Raw genomic sequence first — 24,382 nt, 5'->3', positions numbered from 1 at the left:
GTGACTTTCATGAGAAGATTTCAGGTTGTGACATATGCATAGAGAGATCATTAGAAACTGTCTTGCCAAACATTTTAATTAACCCTGAAATATTGCTCCTATCCACATGTCGACAAGCTGTGGAAATCATACATTGTTGTGAAAATCAAACGCAAGCTTTTAAAAAATTTTACAGATAAAAAGGAATATTTTAGTTTTAGCAGTCATCAGTAGTCAATTTAAGAACAGTTTGAGGGGGAGAAATGACCCAAGCCTTGTATGCACATATAAATAAAAAAAAAAAAAACTTTTGAAAAATTCTGGCCTAGAAGGGAAGGACTTTCTTACCCTAAGTATCTTTTTTGCCCCCATTTCCCTCCCCAACCTTCACCATTGGCCAAAACAAACGTAAACAACTGTTTATTAACAGAATTTTTACTTTGACATAATTGAGGACTCAATACTTAGAGGGGAATTGAAGAAACATCTTCTTTTTCCATGGAGGTCTGCTCTCTCACGGTCCAAAGGGCTGAGTTGATTGGGCTTCTGGGAACAGCTGAAATCCAATTTTTTAAAAAAATGTGTTCCACGAACTAGAGACCAGCTCTTGCTCCCCTTCTATGACCTTGCTTGACCAGCCTGACTTCTATGTAAGAATTCTGTCTCAACAACTTAGGATTTGAACTGTCCTGGGCAAGACATTTAATCTCCCTGGGACTCCATGTCCCCATTTGTAAAATGAGGATTGATGCTAAGAGTGCTTCCAAGGTGGTGGTTGAAATGCTTGAATGAGATACAGGTTGGGCATTTCTTATCCAAAATGCTTGGGACCAGAAGTATTTGAGATTTTGAAGGTTTTCGGATTTTGGAAGATTTGCAGTCTCCAGTAGCTATACATTCTTAACTTGCAAATCTGAAGTCTGATCACCATGACAGTCCAGAAGTTTGGGAATTTGAAAAATCTGGAATTTCAGATTTTCAGATTACAGGTGCTCAATCTATAATTCACTTAAAGCAACCAGCACTTTAAAAGCTGTTTTACCCAGTCAGAATAGCAATCATTAAGAAAACAAAAAATAGATGCTGGTGAGGAAGCAGGAGGAAAAGGAGCCCTTATACACTGTTGATGGGAAGGAAAATTAGTGCAGCCACTTTGGAAATCAGTATGGCAATAACTCAAGAAGCTTAAAGTAGAGCTTATGATCCTCTATACCATTCCTGGGCATACAGCTGAAGGAATGGAAGTCAACATAAAATAGAGATACCTGTATACCCATGTTTATAGCAGCACTATTCACAATAGTCAAATTATTGGAATCAGCCTAGATGCCTAACCTAGGATGAATGAATGGATAAAGAAAACAGGATACCAGTTCATAATGGAGTATTACTCAGCAATAAGTAAGAATGAAATTATGTCATTTGTAAGAAAATGGATGGAACTGGAGATCTTAATGTTGAGTAAGACAAGCCAATCTCAGAAAGAAAAATATCTCATGTTTCACTAATATGCAGAATCTTAAAAAACAATGATAGTATGTGAGTGTAAAAGGGGGACGATTTAGGGGAAAACCAGTTGTACATAACAAAATAAAACCTACCAAAAACTAGAGGAAAGGGGGTCAAGAAAGAGTAATATAGATGGGGTGAATTTGATCAAAGTACATATTATATGCATGTATGTAAATGTCACAATAAAAGTCCTTTGTTCAGTTAATTTATGCTAATAAAATAAAGCAAAAAAAAGGAAAAAACAAACAAACAAAAAATAACAGTTTGGAGTCAGGATGCTGGGGCTTAAACTTAGAACTTTCTGCAGAGTCATTTTAAAATTCTATACTTCAAGAAAATTTTAATTAGAATAGTTAAAAAATGTATAGCAAACACTGTGTTTTAAGAAGATTGATTACCCATCAATGTTTTCTTTAATTGTGTTGTGAAATTTAATTCTTTGAGAATCTATCCCAGGAGAATTTTTTCTAAAAATGCCCAAGTAAGAGAAAGAATGGACAAATGGAACTTCATAAAATTAAAAGAACAAAAGAAGTGGTCTCCAAACTAAAGAGACCACCCACGGAGTGGGAGAAATTATTTGGTATCTATACATCAGACAAAGGATTGATAAACAGAATACACAGGGGAATTAAGAAACTGAACTCTCCTAAACTCAGTGAACCAATTAAGAAATGGGAAATTGAACTAAATAGAACTCTTTCAAAAGAAGAAAATCAAATGGCCAAAAACCACATGACAAAATGCTCACAATCTCTAGCCACAAAGGAAATGTAAATCAAAACCACACTTAGATCCCACCACATCCCTGTTAGAATAGCCATAATAAAAAATATCACTAACAACATGTGTTTGCAAGGATGTCCGGAAAAAGGAATCCTGGTAAACTGCTGGTGGGAATGCAAGCTGGTGCAAACACTGTGGAAAAAACTTAAAGGCTTTTTAAAAATCTAAACATAGATCTTCCATACGATCCAGCAATCCCACTTCTGGCGATGTACCTAAAGCAATGTGACACATGTTACTTCAAAGGCACCTGCACACCCATGTTTATTGCAGCTCTATTCACAATATCCAGGTTATGGTAAAAACCAAGCTGCCCCACTACTAACTAATGGATCAAGGAAATATGGTATTTTACACAATGGAATGTTATGCAGCCATGAAGATGAATGAAACCTTATCATTTGCAAGTAAATAGATGGAACTGGTGAACATCATTCTGATTGAGGTTAGCTAGGCTCAGAAGACCAAAAATCATATATTTTCCCTCAGGTGTGGACTTTAGATCAAGGGTATATACAGCAAGGAGATGGGAAGTTGGTCACATGATAGGGAAAGAGCACACAAGGAAGGTATGAGGATACATAATAAACACAAAAAAAAGATAGTATTTTATGTCCTCATTGCAAAAGAACTAATGCAGAAAATTTAAAGCAACAGAGGCAAATAGGAGAAGGGGATCAGGAATTCAAGAAGAAGAATCAACATAAAAAGTAACACATATATACATGAAGGAAATGCTAGGAATCTACCTGTATAGCTATCCTTATCTCAACTAGCAAAAACACTTTGTCCTTCTCATTATTATTTATACTCTCTTTAACAAATTTAGAGATAAGGGCACAACAGTCTCTGCCTCGAAGTGAGGGGGTAAAAGGTCAGAGGGAGGGGGCAGATGGAAAGGGAAGGGGTGAGGGATAGGGGGGAGAAATTAGCCAAACATTGCATACACATGTGAGTAAACAAAAAAAAGATAATATATTTGTAAAACTCAAACATCCACTTCTGATAAAATTCTCAGTAGACAAGAGATAGAAAGGAATTAAATGTAACTGAAACTACTTATACCAATAAAAGGCACCTATGATAAATCCATAGCTATTGTCATATTTCATTATAGGAAACTTAGTGTTTTCCTATACGCTTAGAAATAAGTCAAAAGCATCTGACCTCACCACTTCTATACAACATTCTACTAAATGATCTAGCTAAGAAAAATGCAATAAAATGGAAAACTTAAATCTAGATTCAAAATAGACAAATAAAACGATCTTTATATGTTCTAGGTATGATTATTTATGAAGTTTTTTGGAATTGACTGAAAGCTACTACTACTAATAGCTGAATTCTGCAAAGTTGTTTAGCAAAAATTATATTTCTGTGTAGCTGAAATTAGTAATTTGAATTTACAACTAGTGAAATATACTATTTTCAATGTCATACAATACCTGAAATATTTTATAATAAAATTTATGGAAAGTTTTCAAGATATGTACCCTGGAAAGCACTGCTGAGAGATCAGAATAAGACTAAATAATTGGAGAGATACATTAATGCTTCAGAGGATTTAATATTAATCTGTGAGTTAGCCCCAGCTTTTTCTACAGATTCAGTGCTCAGTGGAGACCCAGTGCACACTGCACCCAATAAATATACACAAGTCAATTTAAAAATAACTTTTAAGTCATAAGTTAAATATAGGAATTTATATTATTTTCTGAACTGACATACCAACATTACAAGGCAAATGAAAATACAAAATACCAGGAATACCTGAGACAACTTTGGGGAAAAATGAAAGAATTTTAAAGGACTTTGCCTGTTGAATTTAAAGAATTGCTGTAAAGTTTTGGGCTGAGTATGGTGGCACAAAACTGTAATCCCAGCTACTTAGGATGCAGAGAAAGGAGGATCTTGATTTGAGCAAAACCCAGCCCTCAACCCCCAAATGTTAGTAAAATCTTATCTCCAAAACAAACAAAAAACAAGTCAGGCTTGGTGGTGCATGCCTGTTATCCTACCTACTCAGGTGGCAGAATTAGGAGGATCTTAGTCTAAGGTAATAAAATAGACCACTATAAAATATAAATGTAAAATGTAAGTTACAAAACTTCTATTTTATAATAGGTATTCATTGTTCTGTTTCGTTTTTTTTTTTTTTTTTTTTTTAAAGAACAACTTGGCTATTGTCTCTATTCAGCTCAGAAGCCACTATCCCTGGAGCTGGAGTCAGAGACATGGACTCAAGGTCTGGAAGTTAAAGTTTGGTCCCCCTTCCCATTCAGAATGGGGTAAGGCTAACTGCTCTCTGGATTTTACAGTTTGTTTTGTTTTGGACGGTACTGGGGTTTGAACTCAGGGCCTCATGCTTGCCAGGCAGGTGCTCTACCACTTGAGCTACTCCGGCAGCCCATAGGTATTCATTGTGAGTTTCCTTTGGGATAAGATTTCTTAGATACAGCTACCTACCTAAGTATACAAGAAAAGTTGAGGAAGTGTACTTTATCAAAATAAAGCACTCTTTTCCTTACAAACTGCAGTAGAGGAAAGAAATAAAACCTAAAGATCCACAGAATGTATTTGTAGGTTCTCTCTCTCATGCAAACTTTGTATCCAGTATATAAAAGGCCCCTAACAATTCGAGAATAAGAAAGCAAGCAATTCAATAAAAAACAAAAGCCAGTGGACTTGAATCTACACTTCACCATAGAAAATATACAAATAGTAAATAAGCATATGCAAGAACTGCTCAACATGTGTCATAATTTGAGAACTGGAAATTGAAGTCACAAGAAGATACCTTGGCAACCAAGAAGACCGTCTAAAACTGAAACGATGGTGTACCTATACAGTGTTGAGGTTGTGGAGCAAGTGTTACACTCATTCACTGTTGGCAGGAATGTATAATGTTATAACAAAATTGGAAAGCAATCTTCATTTTCTTGACACATAAGTGTACATTGTTCTACTTTTAAATATTTCCATAAGTGGAATGAAAGCAGAATACATGTTCACAAATATACTTGAACACAAATGGTGACAGTATTAATGGTATTATAGTAGTCCAAACTACACAAATATCCACCAGGAAATGAATGAATCAACCAGTGTGAACTAGTGAAGCCAAACAGTAAGAATGCATATTTTATAATTTCATATAAAATGCAAACTCATCCAAAGTAATTAAAAGTAGGTCAAAAGCAGATTGGGGTCAGAATGACAAGAGTGAATGCTGGTGACAAGACAGGAAAAGGAGGGAAATTTTAAGGGTGAAAGATTCATTATTATATGTCATGTGCATGGTTATATTTTAATAAAAAATAGAATTCTTAAATATGGGAAGTTTATTGTATTATATGTATACTACAAAAACCTGCTGTAAATGCTGTACATATTAAGTATAGCAGCATATTCTATTAAAATTGTAAGTATATAAAATAATTTCTATAATAGCTTCATTGAATTGTTCTACAAAGTAGTATGACATAGCCATATATAATTATGACTTGTAAATTAAAACTAAAATTCAAAAAAAATAAGTTCTAGGCCTATGTCTTAGAAAATTATAAATAAGGGTTCAAGTATAAATGTTGCAATAATACAGAAAAGTCATGTTGCATGATAACCTTAATCTTCTCATTAGTAAATGTGAAGATGTAAATCACTCACTATTTTATTAGTATTTTGAAAGAAACAAAGATATTAAGGAGATGAGATACAAGCAACATTTTTGCTCTCATATAATAGTGAGAGCCCTAGTAACAGTTTTGTGGGATGTAAATTTTAAATTTGCATCTCTTTTAAGGCCTCCAAGCCTAACTAGAGGATGTATTCTCCAGAAAGCATTACTGTGTTAGGCCCTTGGAGAGCACAGCTTGTCTTGGGTCTTGATAAGGGCTCGTGAAGTAGCAATACAGATATTCTCAATACTAATGGGGGCAACCATTTCACTTAGGTCAGCATGTCAATCAGGAAGATAGATCTTTGTTCACCCTGCAAATGGTGAACAGTGAAAATTCTACAGTGCTGAGAATTGTTACATGTTAGGCTCCCTTAAAAAACTGAGTTCAATTTCTCTTAATTGATAAAAATCAAATGGGAAGAAAAATATGTATTTTAAAAGGCATATGAAAAGTACTGGAAATTTTAAATTATATGTATCTCTCTTATGGAAGTTCTTTTCTCTGTTAATTTTCTTCTCTTGCCACAACCCTTGTACTTTAGATCATCTGTCTTTGTTATATGCACACCTCCAAATACCAATATTTTGAATGTTCTCACCAAAAACAAATGACAAAAGTTTAAGTTGATGGCTATGTGTGGTTGACTAGTATATTTATGAATAAAACTATTACATGATGTTTCAGAAATGTGTAAAAATATTATGATCATAAAACTAAATTTAAAAATTCAAAATTCAGACAAGTATATTTATTTACATTTTCATGTATAACTATAGTCCTAACATAGTGCCAGTTGATAAGAGGAATAACTAAAGTTTTCTACATAGGAAAGTCATTTAAAGGAATGATAGAAATAAACATGCATCTCTTTCCTTATATTACAGCTATCATTTCTTTTCTCATTTTAAGTTTTGGTGGCTAAGAAGACTAAGAGCCGTGGTGAGGGACAGAAAATTTGTGCCTAGGTTCAGAGATGGAAGATTGTGTAAAACAGTAGGAGAGCTTAGAATTCTTACACTGATCAAACTTCATGAGGTCAGCAAACTTTATTGAGTAAATTTTTTTTGAGATTTAATCATCTTTATTTCATAAAGAAAACATATATTTAAAAAAGAAGGAGGGTTCAAGGAAAAATAGAAATTCCATCTTGATGACAAGAGACTTGAAATTCTATCTATTACTACTGGTTCATCCTCTTCCTCATCTTCTCTGGTGAGCATTTGGATTCTGTTCTTCAATGCAAAGGCTGGTGATTTGGGAACAGTGATTAGAAGTACCTTCTTTTCAGGAACACCCAAAACATCTTCCAAGATCTTAGTAGGGCAAAGTCTGGAATGAAATTCAAAGTGTCCATCCTCTGATTTCTTCTGTGACTCTCACTGCTGGATTCTTTCCTCAATTTCCAAATCAAAGCTAACAGGCTGAGTAGGTGGTTTCACAGGGGGTTTCTTGAGTAAAATAGGCCCACATTCAAGAATTCTAGAATCAAGTTCCCATGCTTTGAATTTGTATTGTTACATTTTCTCAACCTCTTTGGCCTCTTGTCCTGTTGCACTTTTGCAAGTCACAGGCATTGTGAGCTGTTTGGTTTCCAGGACAGGAATCTTTGGGTCTCTGTAGATTTTGGTCACAGATTTAGAGGGTAGCAGACTAATATCTTCCTTGTTGCTTCTCAAATGGTATCTGTCAAGCTTTCCTTTATGGAAGGCTTCAACCTGTTGTGCAAGAGGCACATATGTAGAAGCTGCATCATCAAATGTTCTCTTATTTCCTTGGGACAGGATGATAGGTTTCATAATGGTACATCCTTTAGTCACTTGGACAGGAAATGGAGGATGCTTTTGCAGTTCAGATATAAAGTTCAATTCTTTATGCTCTTCCTGTTCTTAGGATGTTGTTTGATTTGCTTATTTGCACAGAAGTAGAAGTCAACAGGTTTGGTTACCTGGCTAACTGTTTTCTTCATGAGCTGCCCTGTCCCTTCTAGAGCAAATTTCTTAGATATTTCTTTCCTTTCCACCTCTTCACCACCTTCTGCTGCATTTTCATTCTCTTCTCCAACTCTTGCTCCTCAGTAATTTTCAAAACCTTCTGCCTTACAGGTGGCACACAAGGCACATAATGTCTGCCCTTGGTTTTCTCTGGGGAAGATTCATTCTTTTTGGAAATATATTGAACTCTACATTCTTCCTCTTCCTTTGGCTTCTTTACTTTCATTTTTTTGGAAGGTGGAATTTCACTGATCATTTCAGGAGTGGCTCATCCCTTTGCTTTCATTTGAACCTGGCATTTTTCTTTCAGATCCAAATCCTTCTGAGTAGTGAGTCTAACTGATCTTCTTTGAGGCTGGGCTGGAGTATTTCTTGATATGGTTCCCTCAACTTCCAGGGAATAACAAGCATTTGATGGAATAGAATGTTCTGTAAGATTTTCATTTTCTTTTTCTTTCTTTTTGTATTATGTATTACCAACTGGTCTCAGAGGTGTGACACTATCTTCTTGAATTTTAGCATTTCTCAAGGATGTTTTGCTTTGAAAATCTCTTGTAGCCAATTCTTCCTAGGAAAGTTATTCTCTAAACTGGCCTTCTTATCAAACAATGAATCTACATTTTCAGTATCTTCCTTAGCATCCCAAGATGTAAAATTGATGAAGTATGTTGGGGCATCAAAGGAATAAGTGTTTGAATCCTGTGACATTATTCCACCCTTAGAGCAGATGAGCAGGTTTTTCCTATATTTGTGCCACTTTTCTCAACAGGTCACCTGTGTCTTAAAATCAGTCTATCCAATCCATTTGCCTACAGCCTTGTCTTAAAGTTGTAATATATTCTTTCACATCTCTTCTGAAATCTTGAAGTCTGGCAGATACTTAATAAGAATCTCGCCTCACTTGCCTCAGCTGTGACATCCAAGCCCTGCAAGCCTCTGAGTGGATCTTTTGTTTCTGTGTGTCTTTGTTTTTCTAAGGCAAAAATGCTGATTTCTTTTCAGAAATTTAGTAGTCTAATATGCTCAACCTTTCTACTATATACATTCTATCTCCATATTAGTGTATGGTTTGATGAATTCTATGCTTTCTTTGTGCAATCTATGGATGCCCAGAAGATGAGATGATTCCTTTTGCCTGGCCCACACTGTGACAAGGCATCAAGGCACAGCTGCAAGACTGGGATATCAATTCAGGACCAGGGTTGCTGGAATAAGTAGAGGTGTCCAAGAAGGATTGTTAGGTTGATTCCAGAGACAAATATGATTAGAAGTTCTAAGTGGAAATATACCTGAAAAGAGAAAAAAACAATATGCATTTGAAAACTGGATCAAATATGATTAAGAGCAGAAACCTGGAGCAATCTATTGACATTGAATATTTGTGTGAATTTAACTGGGACATTTTGATGACTAAAATACTGAGCATGGCCATACATTCAAAGCCACAAAAGACTCCTTTTCAAAAATTGTCTTTTCATCAGAATGGCATTCATCAAGTATCCAAGTGACTGCTTTAAACCATATGAAATCATTCCATCTGCTTACTAAGTAGTTGTTTTGCTCCCACTTCCTTTGATATACATGAAATTAAATGGGTTCCACTGCAGCAGGACCCATTCTGAAACTGCATTTCTTATTTGTGGAATATGTACTACATGCCAAGTACTGTTGTAGGCAATAGTAACACAGAAGTAAAAAACCAATTATGGTACTTATGTTCTAGATTTGGAAACAAGACAGGTGATAAACAAGGTAAATTAGTAAAATACATGCATGTTGGAAAACAATGATCTTCAGGAAAAAAAATAAAACAGGGAATCGGATGGTCACTAACGTTTTAAACTGGCTAAGGAAAGCCTCACTGAAAATTTGACAGTGTGAGCAGGAAGGAAATAAGGGTAAGAGTCATGTGGATATCTGAGAAAACAGCACTCCAGCCTCAAAGCACAGGCTGCGAAACAGCCCAGGTTGACCATGCTCAACGAATTTCAGTGTTACAGGCACATTTTACTGGAAAGGTAAGAATGAGTTCATACAGGTAACTGTAAAAAATTGTGTGTGAGACTATGAAGAGCTTTATAAGATAAAAAACAACTTGACTGTTACTGTGAGGGACATGAGTGGAAAGAACGGTGTTCTGAACAGAGGAGTCATGAGATGTTTGCCAACACATTAAACATTTTGGAAAAAGACCCTTCAGTCTGTCATACCGTTGGGAGACAGAAGTTGGAGAAGGGCAGAAGATGAAAAACCAATTATAAGGTCCAAGCAAGAGTTGAGGTCAGCAAAAATTAACACAAGAAAATGTGTATTATACAGCTAACAATGAAACTTTATGAAAAGTATATTAGGAAAATAATTTACAACATCAAAACAATACTTAATGACAAAAATGTTGTACATTAAAACAGTAAAATATTGATGTAATAAATTTAACTAGGCAGAAATAAATGAAAAAAAATTCCATACTTTTTCATTAAAGTAATATTAACATACCCAAACTATCCAAGCCAATTCTCAAATTCAATGCGATCTCCATCAAAATTCTAGTGGAATTTTTTTTCAGAAACAGAAAAAAGATCCTAAAATTATGTGGCATTTCAAAGAACCTTTCATTCCCAAATCAATCTCAAGAAGAAACACAAAGCTGGAGGCCCACCCTTCATGATTTCAAAACATAGCAATGCCACAATGTTGAAAACAGTGTTGTATTCACATAAAGATAAATACGCAGAACAGTTGAACAAAATAAACAGCTCAGAAATAGACTTTCACAGATATGTTCAAATGATTGTCAAAAAAGGTGCAAGTCTACACAATGGGGAAAGCATTGTTTATTCAACAAATAGTATTAAGGAAATGGATTCTCACATGAAAAGAAATGAAGCTGTATTCTTATCTTAATCCATGTACAAAAAATGTTGTTGTGGTCATTTCTCACTCTTTCTACACCACTAACTTCTACCCACCCACACATACTTCACTATTAGCAGGCAATTTTACTACATAGACACAGGAGGAAATAAATATCATAATCCTTCCCCAACTTTCCACATAGCATTGACACTTGCATATAGTTTTTCTTCCTGCAAAGGTATCCTCTGCTTCTTTTCATGAGTATATTCCCTGCCTCCTGATGTGTTCTCCACCTCTACCTCCTTAATGTGGCTTTCTCATCCATTTTCCTTTTTACCATATCTTCACTCATTGTCACACCAATTCCATCTACAAAAATGTTTAAGTACCCATACTACTTAAGTACCTTTCATTTTATCTTCATTATTCCAGCTCCTGCCCCATTCCATTCATTTTCACACAATATTTTTCTAAAGATAAATCTACACTCTGTCTTTTTAAGCTCCTATTTATATTTCCATGCTATTGTACATCTGGTATCTGCTCTCCTCATACCACTGATATTATTTATCTTTTCACCCATGGCATCCTAAATACAAACTATTAATTATAGGCTCTCATCAACTTCTTAAAAAGATCAACTTTGGCACATTAAAATCTCAAACAGTTTATTTGATCAACTGTTCACATATCAGGTAGCATTAAACCAGAATTGGCTCAGGCTGAGGCCTTTATAGGACCAGTGAAAAGGGAAGGCAAAGGAAATGTGGACTAGCTAAAGCAGAGCAATAGACTTACTCAAGTCTTGCCAGTGAAAAGTCCGTTTTTTTTAACTAACATTTTGGTGTGCACCTGTGATCAAAAGCACTTAAATTTCGTTTTTATAGAAAATGGTCATACACATTGAGTTGTGTTTTGTGTTATATACATAGGAACTGAGCACTGGAATGGTCTCAATGTAATTTCTTCCCAACAAAGTATTTTAAGCATTTACTTCATCTGTCTGAAGTTCTTAATACTTTCAGGAACTTCAGAACTATTATTTCCTTATCTTCCACACCACTCTGAGACACATCAGAGAAGCCCTACTCTTTCCAACTTTATTTTTTCTCTTACTACAATCCATTCATTTTCAATTTCTTCCATGCTCTAAATGCATGTATTCTCAAGAATCTATTCTCAACCTCTTTCTTGCCTGAGATCTACCTATGTTACATCATGGATTCATATTTCATCTGTTCCCCAATTGCTTTCCAATCTGTAATTCCAATTCCCTTCCCTATCCTGCAGTTTAGAATTTTCTTTTGGGCCACAGGTACACAATCCCAGATATCTAGTGAGAACCTTCTGTTCAATAATTTCTGTGATCCTGTATAATCTGATGAGTGTATAAACTGCTTTGCCTGCATTAGGGATCTTTTAATCAGTCTTAATACTTCACAGAAATTTACTGGAAATGCCAATTAGTTGATCTACCTCCAGTCTCTACTATTTGAACTTCATTCTTAGCTGTGAGAATAATGTTTTTAAAATATAAAATAAATGAAGTTATTCCATTTGTCTGTTTTGTCTCTACAATCCCAATGCTTACCCAATACTGCCCAAAGTTCTTACCAGCCATCCAACCTTCTTCAAAATCAAAACACACTCAGTCATTTTTCAGATCTAAACTCCACAAGCAACAATACACCTTTCTCTTCTCTCACTTTGTCCTTTTTTGTGCTATGCTTACATCATACTGTTCTTCCCATACAAAATAATGTATTTTTTCTTCCAGAGACCTCTGACTAAAATCCTCTATAAAGCATTGAAGAACACTAAAACTTAAAATGTATGACTCTATCCCTTCCCCTCCGATTGAATAATCATGTTCTGATCTCTCCATCTCTTTATACCTACAGCCTTAGAAATGAAATTGGAAGGCAGGTGTGGTGACTCATGCCTGTACACTCGGGAGGCAGAGTTCAGGAGGATGGAGGTCTGAGGGCAGCCCAGGACAAAAAGAAACAAGACCCTATTACAACAAATAAGACAAGGCTGGTGTTGCACACACATAATTCTAGCTAAACTGGAGGTGTAGGTAGGAGAATCTTGGTTCAAGGCAGATTCTAGCTGCACCTAAACCCCATCTCTGACCATTACAAATATCTGTGGAAATTTCCAAATATCCTCTGAAGGAAATTGTCATGACTAGTAAAGAATCATTCCCTCTGGTTGTTGTGATGGCTCAAGTGGTAGAAACCCTGACTAGCAAGCATGAGGCATGAGTTAAAACACCATAACCGTAAAAGGATCTAACAAAATCAAAATAACATAACTGTGTCCCAAAACCAAATTCAATAAATTAAAAGTAAGGTATATAGCTCAGAAGTGGAGCACTAGACTAGCACACAAGAGGCACTGAGTTCAATCCTAGCACCACAAATAAAAACAAAAGTGAACAGAGAAATAAAAAAGGAAAAAGGTTGAAGTCAAAGAAATTATGTTCTCTGGATGTAGTGGAAATAAAATATAAATCAATGGCATAAAATGTTTGAAAAAATCCCAAATTCTGTACACTAAGTTATATGCTTCTAAATAACCATATACCAAAAAAAGATGTTATTAAGAGGGAAATTAGAATGAATTTCAAAGACAGTGAAAACAGACAGGATTTGGAAACTAAGGTGGAAATTAGGGAAATTATCACTGATTAAAAACTGACATACATTCTGAAAAACAGGAGAAAATCCTTCTAATCTTAACTTTGGGCAAATTTAAATACAAGGCTAAATTCATGATAAAATTAAAAAGATGATAAAATTAACTCCATCAAAATTGAAAACTTATTTGAAAGACAGTGTGAAGAGGATGAAAGGACATTTTGTTTACATATTTGAAAATGTAATGTAGAGCAACTACTTCAGAAAACAGTTTGGAATTTTCCAAAAGTTAAATATATAACCACTATGATAGACATCATACTCCTAATTATTTATTCAAGGAAAATGAATACATATTTCCACATCAAGAGCTGTATGTAAATATTTATGGAAGCTTTATTTGCAATAGTCACCTCATATTTCTGACAGGAGGACAGGAGAGGAGAGCATATGGAATAAATGTCCAGTGCTTGTCATAGCTAATGGAAAGGATGACTTGACCACAGACCTATCTGACCTGGTAAAAGACAATTTCCTCAGTGACAGTCTCTAGAGTCCTAAGTTACCATCCATGTCAAAACCATGTAAAGGTCACAGATAATGGACTAGACCCACCCCAAGACTGGGAGTTTTATCCAAGGATTACAGAACACTTCCTCTCACCTGCATTATGTCACACAAGTAGAGGTCCTATGTACTAACAATGGATGACAGCTGAAAGGGCTCCAAGAAAGCACAAGCTATTTAAGGACACAAACATTGTAAAGGCTATATATGACCAACATACAGCCAACATCATAATTAATGGTGAAAAACTGAAACCATTTCCTCTAAAATCATGAATGAGACAAGGGTGCCCACTATACCTAATCATATTCAACATAGTACTGAAATTCCTAGCCAGAGCAATTAGGCAAGAAGCAGAAATAAATGGAATACAAATAGGTAAATAAACTGTCAGAATATCCCTATTTGCAGATAATATGATCCTTTTGCTTAAAGCCTCAAAAAACTCTACCCAAATCTCCTAGACACCATAAACAGCTTCAGTAAGGTGGCAGGATACAAAATCAACTTACAAAAATCGTTAGCTTTTCTATACACCTATAACAAACAATCTAAGAAAGAATATATGGAAACAATTCCATTTACAATAGCTTAAAAAAGAAAATCAAATACCTAGGAGTAACTTAACAAAGGATGTGAATGACCTCTCAAAGGAGATTTAAAAACCCCTGAAGAAAGAGATGGAGGAAGACTACAGAAGTTGGAGGGATCTCCTGTGTTCATGGATTGGTGGAACCAATATAGTAAAAATGGCTATACTATCAAAAGCAATTTGGTAGTATTTCCCATCAAAATCCTAATGACATCATCACAGATAATGAAAAATCTTCCCTAAAGTTCATTTGGAAACATAAGAGACCACGAATAGCCAAGGCAATACTCAGCAAAAAGAGCAATGCTGGAGGTATCAAATAGCCAACTTCAAACTATATTACAAAGCAATAGCAATAAAAACAGCATGGTGCTGGCAGAAAAACAGACATGAGGACTAGTGGAACAGAATAGAGGATCCGGGTTTGAATCCACAAAGCTATGCCCACTGTTTTTGACAAACGTGGCAAAAATGTGTGATGGAGAAAAGACAGCCTCTTCAACAAATGATGCTTGGAAGAGTGGTTATCCATATGCAAAAAAATGAAACTAGATACTTGTTTATCACCCTGTAGCAGTATCAACAGAAAATGGATCAAGAACCTTAATATCAGATCAGAAACTCTGAAGTTAGTACATGAAAGAGCAGGGAATACTCTGGAAGTAATAGGTATAGGCAAGGACTTGTTCAATAGAACCCCAGCAGATCAGCAACTAAGAGAAAGGATGGACAAATAGGACTTCATAAAATTAAAAAGCTTCTGCACAACAATGGAATGGTCTCTAAACTGAATACACCACCCACAGAATGGAAGAATATATTTATAAGCTATACATCAGACAAAAGGCTGATAACCAGAATATACAGGGAACTGAAAAAGCTAAATTCTCCTAAAATCAATGAACCAGTAAAGAAATGGGCAACTGAACTAAACAGAACTTTCTCAAAAGAACACTTTCAAATGGCCATGAAACATATGTAAAAAGCTCACCATTTCACCTCAACCCTGTTAGTGTAGACATCATCAAAAACACCAAAAATAGGTGTGGGTAAGGATGTGGGAAAAAGGAACCTTCATGCACTGCTGGAGGGAATGCTAGCTAGTGCAACCACTCTGGAAAACATATGGAGGCTTATTTAAAATCTACACATAGATCTGACATATGATCCAGAAATCCTACTCCTGGGGATATACCCAAAGGAATGAGACACATGTTACTCCACAGGCACCTGCACACCATTGTTTATAGCAGTGTTATTCACAATAGCCAAGTTATGGAAACAGCCAAGATACCCCACTACTGATGCATGGATTTAAAAAATGTGGTATTTATACACAATGGGATATTACTGAGCCATGAAGAAGAATGAAATCTTATCATTCACAAATAAATGGATAGAACTGAAGAACATCATTCTGAGCAAGGTTAGCAAGGCTCAGAAGACCAAAATTCCTATGTCCTCCCTCAATGTGGACATTAGGTCTAGGGAAAGTATAGTAATGTTGTAGATCTTGGGTCAGAGGCTAAGGGGTGAGCACATAAAGGAGGCATGGGGACAGGTATGAAACCCAAAACATGAAAGTGTTTGATGTCCCCACTGCAGAGCAACTAATACAAAAACCTTAGCAACAGAGGTTAATATGGAAAGGGGATCAGGGACTAGTGTGAAGGACAGGTGGAGATGAATCAACTTGGGCTGTCACACATTTGTACATGGAAACAATGCTAGGACCCTCTCTGTATAGCTATCCTTATCTCAATTAGCAAAAACGCTTTGTCTTTCTTATGGCTTATGTCTTCTCATCAACAAAATTGGAGAACAGGACAGAGCAGGTTCTGACTGGAAGTGAGGCAGGGTGGGAGAGAGGGAGGAGGTGGTAGGCAGCAGCAGGAATGATCCAAACAATGTATGCACATGTGAATAAGTGAGTAAAAATATTTTAAAAAATAAAAATACATTTTCAAATATACAAAAAAACTTCTAAAAGTAAACAAAGAAAGAAAAAGAGTTCTTGGGGAAAATCAAAGAAAACAGAAGGAATTTGAGATGTTCTATTCTTACATAGAGAAAAAATATCAATGATAACTTAACTCCTAGCATGTTTACTTAAAACTTCACACTTACTAAAGGATTTTATTTTTTGTGATATTGGTCTCTTTTCCCATATGTAATGAAGACTATCAATTAAAGATTATAAAGCATGCTAAGAGGGAGGACCAGACTCCAGAATCAAGGCCAGCATGCAAACTAAATTATGACATGGGCTTTGAAATATCAAGTTGGAAATTGAAAGCTTTTATTAATAGGTTAATGGCTGTAATGGAGAAGGCAAGCATGGTGACACAATGACACAAAGAATGGGGGCTATTAATTTAGAACAAACTAAAAATTGCCCACACCATTGTGAAACAGTTTTGTATTATTTGAAAGTGGCCTAGAGCAGGAGTAAATGTATGTTGCTGAGTTTGAACACACAGTAAAATTTTTTAAATGTATTTATAGCCTTTAAAACAATTTTTGCAAATGATACTAAGTTCTGCTACTTTGCTACAAATTATATGACAAAGACGATTACAGATTTTTTTTCTTCCTTTGGTGATACTGCAATTTGAACTCAGAGTCTAGTGCTTGCTAGGCAGGTTGTTGGGATGAGCAAAACCCTCATCCCAGAAAATTAGTGTTGTAGATTAAGTATCATTTTTAGCATATAAAACAGTATCTATAAGCAAGTATTTGACTTATAATCAATATTGAGAAAATGTCAAATAAAATTAATGACATCATTATTATTGACCTTATAGCAAGGAGTATAACCAGGATTCTTGAAAAAAATTAATAATTTACATGTTAAGCTATAATATCAGAGATGAGGAAGAAAAAAATTGAGAAATATATACATATTGTTTTTTAAGCTCCCTACTCTAGTATCCATTTCTCTAAATGAAAAATGATTTATCTACAATAACTTATTGTGTACAGCTAATATAATTTTTCTCCTTTGATTTTATCATTTTTATATTTGTTTACATGTTTATACATTATTTGTGGCACCCCACCACTTCCAGGCAGAACCTGTTCCACCCTCTTCGTCTCTATTACTACATGTAATAGATACCAAATATTAATGCTTTCCTCTGGTACAGGCTAAAAATATCTAGCATGTTTTAGGTGCTTCCTACATGCTAAGTAATAGTTATTTTTGGACATTAATTCTTTTAATTCTGACAACCATGGTATGAGATGGGTAGAAGTGTTTATTTTAAGAAACAAGAAAACTAACTTACAGAAAGTTAAAATAAATTCCTTAGGCTTGTACTTAAGTTGTCATATTGTATTTAAATTATCAATGTAATTATTAAAAATTATTTTTACACATAGCAAAAGTTAGCATATGAACCTGTGATGTTGGTGAGATCTGTTTTAATAATAGCCATGCCATCAATTAGTGTGACCTAACTGAATTAATTCGCTGATGTACACAAAAAATCCATGCAAAAACAGAGATAGTTCATGTTTACTTAAGATATTTCAGGAAAATGACATGATTTTAATTTTGTCATCAATAAATATGAGTAATATGAGTATTTGTTCTAACTAATTCATCAACAAAAATTATGAAGGCTTTAAATACAGTAAAACAAACCATGTTTTGGTTCCTTAAAAGGTGTATATATTCTTGAAGTTAAATAAACATGCACTTCCGTTAAAAAAAATTCAGTGCTGAGAAGATGATCTTCAAAGTAGCCCACTGAGATTCTTAGAAACCATATTGCCTATTGAAGACAATCCACAAGGCATGCACTGACACAGGAGATTTTCATCTGTGTAATTTTCACCTGTATTTTCATCATACCTTTGGTGTCATTTGTACCCAAAAACCATGCTTTCCTGATAACACACTGGAGTTGATTGTTGCCTTAAATACTCTACATTACCTTGGAAATGTTCTACTAAAAGAGATTGGGAATATAAAATAATTTTTTATGTATGTCAGCAAGACCTAGCCCCTATATATTGCCATTAAATTCCTCATGGAGAGTAAATAATTTTTGCATCATCTTTTTCTATTTGTTTCTTGTCATTAGAAACTAACAGAAAACAGTTGACACTTTATGCTACTATCTAGACATTACCTAAGTGGACCTACCAGTTGGATAGGTGAATTTTCTGGTTCCCATGGTGTCTCAGGTGATGATTTTACAGAAATTTCTACTACTATGTCGTAAGAAATTCCAGGATGGCTTCTTCACTCACATACTGGGCACATGGGTAGAGGTGACTGGAATTGGAAAGTTTAGTTGGGTATCTTTTTTCCTGCTCATCACTTCTCTACATGGGAAGCTAGGATTTCCTCATAAGCATATTAGCCTCCAGATACTCAGACATCTTACATCATCATTACCACCAACTGAGGGACTATTCTAAAAGACAGGATTTAGAAATTCTCAGTTTTCAAGTTCTAGGCCTGGAAACTTACTTAAAGATCACTTCTAGTATATTCTATTTCTCCAGGACTTCAGAGAACCTCCTCACATTTAATGGAATATGGATCTCTAAGAAGTATGATTATCAGAGAATTTACAGGTAACTTTGATAGATCATCTTTAACTTATGCTCTGACCCTCCCATTTCAAATGAGTTCCAATAGCCTGTAGCCACCGATATAATTGGCAGGTCCACTCATGTCCCCAAATCATCTCACCGTGTTAGAACAAAACTTACTACTTTTCCACTGTTTCCCTTGCTAGTGAATGGCTCTGTCAGGTACTAAAAACTTGGAGGTCATATTTGACCTCTTTCACACACTCTTTATGCAATGTGTGAACTATTTCTTATTATTTAACCTCATACATAACAATGTATGCTATTTTTAATATATGATATGCATTCTAGAGCTGAGGTTTCATGAGAACATTTATCATTTGGATATAAAAAGAATTGTAAAAAATTACAGTACTTCTCTGAGAACAGCCTATTTCTTCTTTGCAAATCCAAAGTCAGGAAGGATCTACATAGACCTCCCCTCCACTTTAAGTACAAGATATGTAATTATAATTACTGTCTTACAAACCATATGAATAAACAATGTAAAATTCTATAAAAGAATAAAATGCCATTTATATCTTGGAAAAACATATTATACATTGTAATAGAGTTTACACAAATCTTTAAGACATATGACTTTCCCAATTTCAGGAAGTTGTGCTTTCTGACAATATAAACTGCATCATTGAAGTTACATGACTTCAATGAAACTCAGTTTCATTCTTCACTTAGTTGGGTTTTATATTACATTCTTATCCAGCTTTATTTTTTCCTTTGCTCTAAGATTATTTTAGACTAGGCTTCTATCTATCAAGAGGAGATAAGTCCTCTTGCACTTCAATTTTAAACTTTCTTCCTCCTCTCAAATACATTTCCTACTACTCTAATGTGTTATCTCTTTTCTAGGCTTTTGTCTACCATGGATATACTGCCTTCTATCTCCTCAAAGCAGGAATTTCTCAACTGTCTAGACTGTGATAAGATATCATGTCACAAAATGGAACTGTCTACATTTGAATGAACTTACTTGTGTATTCGGGTGTACACAAGCACATGCATGTGTGAATATGTTTACACATTTGTCTTATAATGAAATATGATTTGTTGTTTGTTTATTTTTATGGAATGCTACATCATCACAAAAATAATAATTACTTTGAAGCTAATATATCAGAAATTCATATGATATTGCATTATCTTTACTATTTTACCATTTTTACAAATAGAAAATCTTCATCTCAATCTTAAACTTTCAAGAGATCACAAAGCAAAGGGTGATGTTGGATTATCTTTAGATTGGGACTCTTGTCACCATATAACACAGAATTTCATAGTCTCATGGAAGCACTTTTTGTGTCTCTGTCCTAGCACATCTCATAGTCTGACATTTAATTAATTTTATACATGCTTATCTTTCTCACTGCATTTTGTAGTTTGAATTCCAGGATTTCCAACTTAATAGGTTTTTAACTTTACAAAAGTTATAAACCTCCCAATTTCTCACTTTTTTAGGCCCGTAAAATTTGGGGGCTAAACTAGAAGGTCCCTATGGTCCTTTAGATTCAAATATTTTGTGATTTCTATGACAACGACTTCCTTGGAATAATATGTGTATTTTTCTGGTGTCTACAGTGCACAGCTAAGTGCATTTTACTGAGCAGGTAGTCTAGAAATGCTTACTAAGTGAATAGATTGGTTTTAAAATGTCAAAATTATTAGCATTTAAAGATAGTAATCTATTTATTAATAATTTGAGTCATTTACTTATAAATTAATTATTGACTAACCTCAGTTTATTAGGACATTATTGTAAAAGGAAAATCATAGTCCCTGTCTTCAAACATTTGCTTTCAAAACTGAAATTCTAATTATTAACCTCATACATAACAATATTTTGTATTTTTAATCTATACCATGCATGTTGGAGTGGAGATTTCATGAGAACAATTTATCAATTGGATATAAAAAGAGTTGTGAAAAATTGCAGTACTTCTCTGAAAACAGCCTCCCCTCCACTTTAAGTACAAGATGCCTAATTTTATATTATATACAGTAACTTACACAAACTTCATAGAAAAATGACATAAAGTCAATGTTGCTATCAGTATTTTAACTTAAAATATGAGGAAATGAAGGTACAGAAAGGGCAACTGATTTGCCTAAGGTGTCAGAGAAAGTAAGCAGCAGAGTCTGAACTGGAACTCTTACTCTCTGATGTAAGCCCAGTTTCATCTGATGATGCCTAATAACTCAATGATCATAGACAATATGTCCTGGCAAAAATAAGAGCAGTGGGCTAAGAACTGAGCCCAGGAAATAACCATAAGTATGGCAATGAAGAAGACAATATGGTACAGTTGGGAACATATGAACATAGCAATCTAACCAGAACAGGAAGAATGGGGTGGTAAGAATTCCAATTAACAGAGAGTCAAAGAAATGAGGACAAATATCAGGCATCAACAGGTGGGAAAAGATTGTTAGTAAATTCTCTATATTTTGACAGAGGAAGCTCTCTCAGAATTTCATCATATTAACTGGATTAATTTGATCATACACAACTTAAGAGGAAAAGGAACTATAGGGATAAGAACAATTCATAATACTCTATTCTAATAGCCAGCTTTCAAATAATTAGAGAAAGAACCAGTGCTGCATTCTCTCTACACTTGTTTTATGCTCAGCAATATTATATACAATATATCACAGAATAATAGTATTCCTCTGGAGGCACCTGAAAATAGAAGAGATTCTTCATTAGATAGAAAGAAGAAGAATGTGTTGTGCACTGGAAGAAGGTAAAGATGATTCTTTTTTAGTGTTGAATACTGGTATAATTTGATTTGATGCTGATAATCCAAATCAGTTGAAGTAAAACATAATAGGTACAGAACATGAGAAACATTTGATATGGTCCCTTATTATCCATCTAAATCTATATATTTGGAGCAATAAAGTTCCCATAAGAATGAAATATATGTATTAAATCACTGTGCTGAAGGATCTCATCACTAAATAGCATCATACCCTTTTATATTCCCCATTCCTTGCTTCCATTGAGACTAAGATTTAATAGTGGGATATATAATAAGAAATCTCATCAGTATAAAGTATTTCTAGACTTCTAGTTCATTTTCTTCCATACCTGAACTTTTGTAAATTACCACTAACTTAAACCCACTTTGAGAGTCCCAATAAAGAAATACAACACATTAGCTCTAAAAATGAATATAGGAATAATTGAGCAGACCTTCAAAGAAAATTACAGAAATCTTAAAAAGAATCAAGAGGGTGTCTAAATAGGAATAAATCATCAAACCTAAAAGGAAATTTAAGCATACTATTTACTCTCTTTTTCATCTCATTTTGGTTTGATCTTTTTCTGTGTTGCTCTAGGTTTGAAGACAACTCAGAGTTGATGTGCTCCACGCAAATGTTTACTTTTCTGCATATTGACTTGAAGAAGAAAGCAAAGCTAGAAATGGGAAGAAGAGAAATCTTTCCTTCCAGTCATATCTGTACATATGGGTTTATGTACAAGAAATATTTTTAAATGATCAAAAACATCTTTTCCACACTCCTGAGTTATACCCTTATTACAGGAATAACCCTGGGTCAATCTTGGGCCACATGTAGAAACTATTCCAGGAATAGGGAGAGAGAGGATAAGAAGTGATGGAGAGGGTGAATTCAACTATGATGCATTGTAAGAACTTTTGTAAATGTCCCAATGTACTCCTCATACAATAAAAAATAATTAAAATACAATTAGGAGAAAAAAAATTTAGAACAAAACCAGGATGATCTGCAGTGAATATTATTACATTTCAATTTATACATACAGGGTTTTTTTGCCACTAAGTCTAGGAATAAAAGGACCTAAGTTTTTGTTACTGAGGACCTAACTTAGTCACTATGACCTTAGTTTTGATATATTTTTATTGTGCTGGTGATACATTGTGGCATCTGCAAAAGTACTTATATTATTTCAAATATATAGTACTTAAATTTACTCCTTCCACCAAAGTAGATATCATTGTACTGCACAAGAACATTATAAAAACATTTGAGTATTCTACACATAATAAAAAATCTGAGAAAAGAGATGAGGATGAATAAAACTGCTAACAACTATTCAGACCCAATGACATTAGAAAATATGACTTATATGAAGAAGGAAAATTGTATTTCCAATGAGCTGATGTTACAAGAGCCAAGTTTGCAAGGGTATCATCTTGTCTGATTCAAGACATGCAATGAATTGTGAACTCAGAAGTTCACAATTCATGGAAGTTTTACTTCCATGATACCTCACATTACCAGAAAATCATTTGTTCTTATGAGATTATGGTTATAAAATAACCATAATGGTTTATTTGAGAAATAATAACAGTTTCAAATTTTTACTCTTCTTCTCTGGTTCTTCTCTTTGCTTTCCAGAGTGTAACTTTTTGCTAAGGAGGAAAATAAGAAATATGTTAGCTGTCTGACTTACTATACTTTGCCCTATTTTTTCATATTACATTCATGAAGCAAAGCCAAAATGACATTTAAGACATGCTGGTGCATACTTTCTCTGCTATACATTGTGCATTATCTAGACTTCTTTAAATTGCACATTATTTAGATCATTTCCTTGATATGAACATTTTCCTAATTTCAAATATAAAAAGAAATTTGACTTAACTTTGGGACTCATTATTTTGCATTTACCAATGCCCAGTGAGGGCAAAGTTGTTATTTCTCCACAACAGACAATACATAATGAAATGCAACAAAGATAAAAATCAGAATTCAAGTGTTATTTCATTAGTGAAATTCTGAGAATGGGCAGGAACTAGGCTAAAATTACTACTACAGTTTATTATTGGCCAAGACCTCTAATTCTTAAATATCATATAGACTGGTACAAAAATAACATTAAAACAATTTTACAGTTTGCTTTCATTTGAAATGTGCTCATGAAGGGGAGAAATTCAAAACAATTATTCATTATTCCTATTCAGTTGTCTTATATAATCATGTACTTGGTCTTACTTTGAACCTGAAGACAAAAAAATTTTGTCCCAATATTATATTCCTCTGTTACAATTACAACAATGAAAAGGTTACTTCCTTTACCGAATGCTCATAAAAACTTATTATTAAAGTCCTGTGAAGTCTGGCTATCTTCATTAAGTGCAATGATATAATGGAGTTTTACCTTTATCGTCTAGCTAATTGAAAAAC

General features: G+C 34.4%; 2 pseudogenes; one reads left to right on the top strand and one right to left on the bottom strand.

The window, feature by feature from the left end:
• The window catches only part of LOC141418146 (gamma-tubulin complex component 5-like), a 96,807-nt pseudogene that overhangs the window by 56,838 nt on the left and 15,587 nt on the right, over window positions 1-24,382 (top strand).
• On the bottom strand, window positions 6,226-8,656 carry LOC109677375 (targeting protein for Xklp2 pseudogene; annotated as a pseudogene).

This window comes from Castor canadensis, chromosome 2, assembly GCF_047511655.1.
Source record: "Castor canadensis chromosome 2, mCasCan1.hap1v2, whole genome shotgun sequence".
Classification (NCBI taxonomy): domain Eukaryota; kingdom Metazoa; phylum Chordata; class Mammalia; order Rodentia; family Castoridae; genus Castor; species Castor canadensis.
This window is presented reverse-complemented; position numbering and strand designations above follow the sequence as displayed.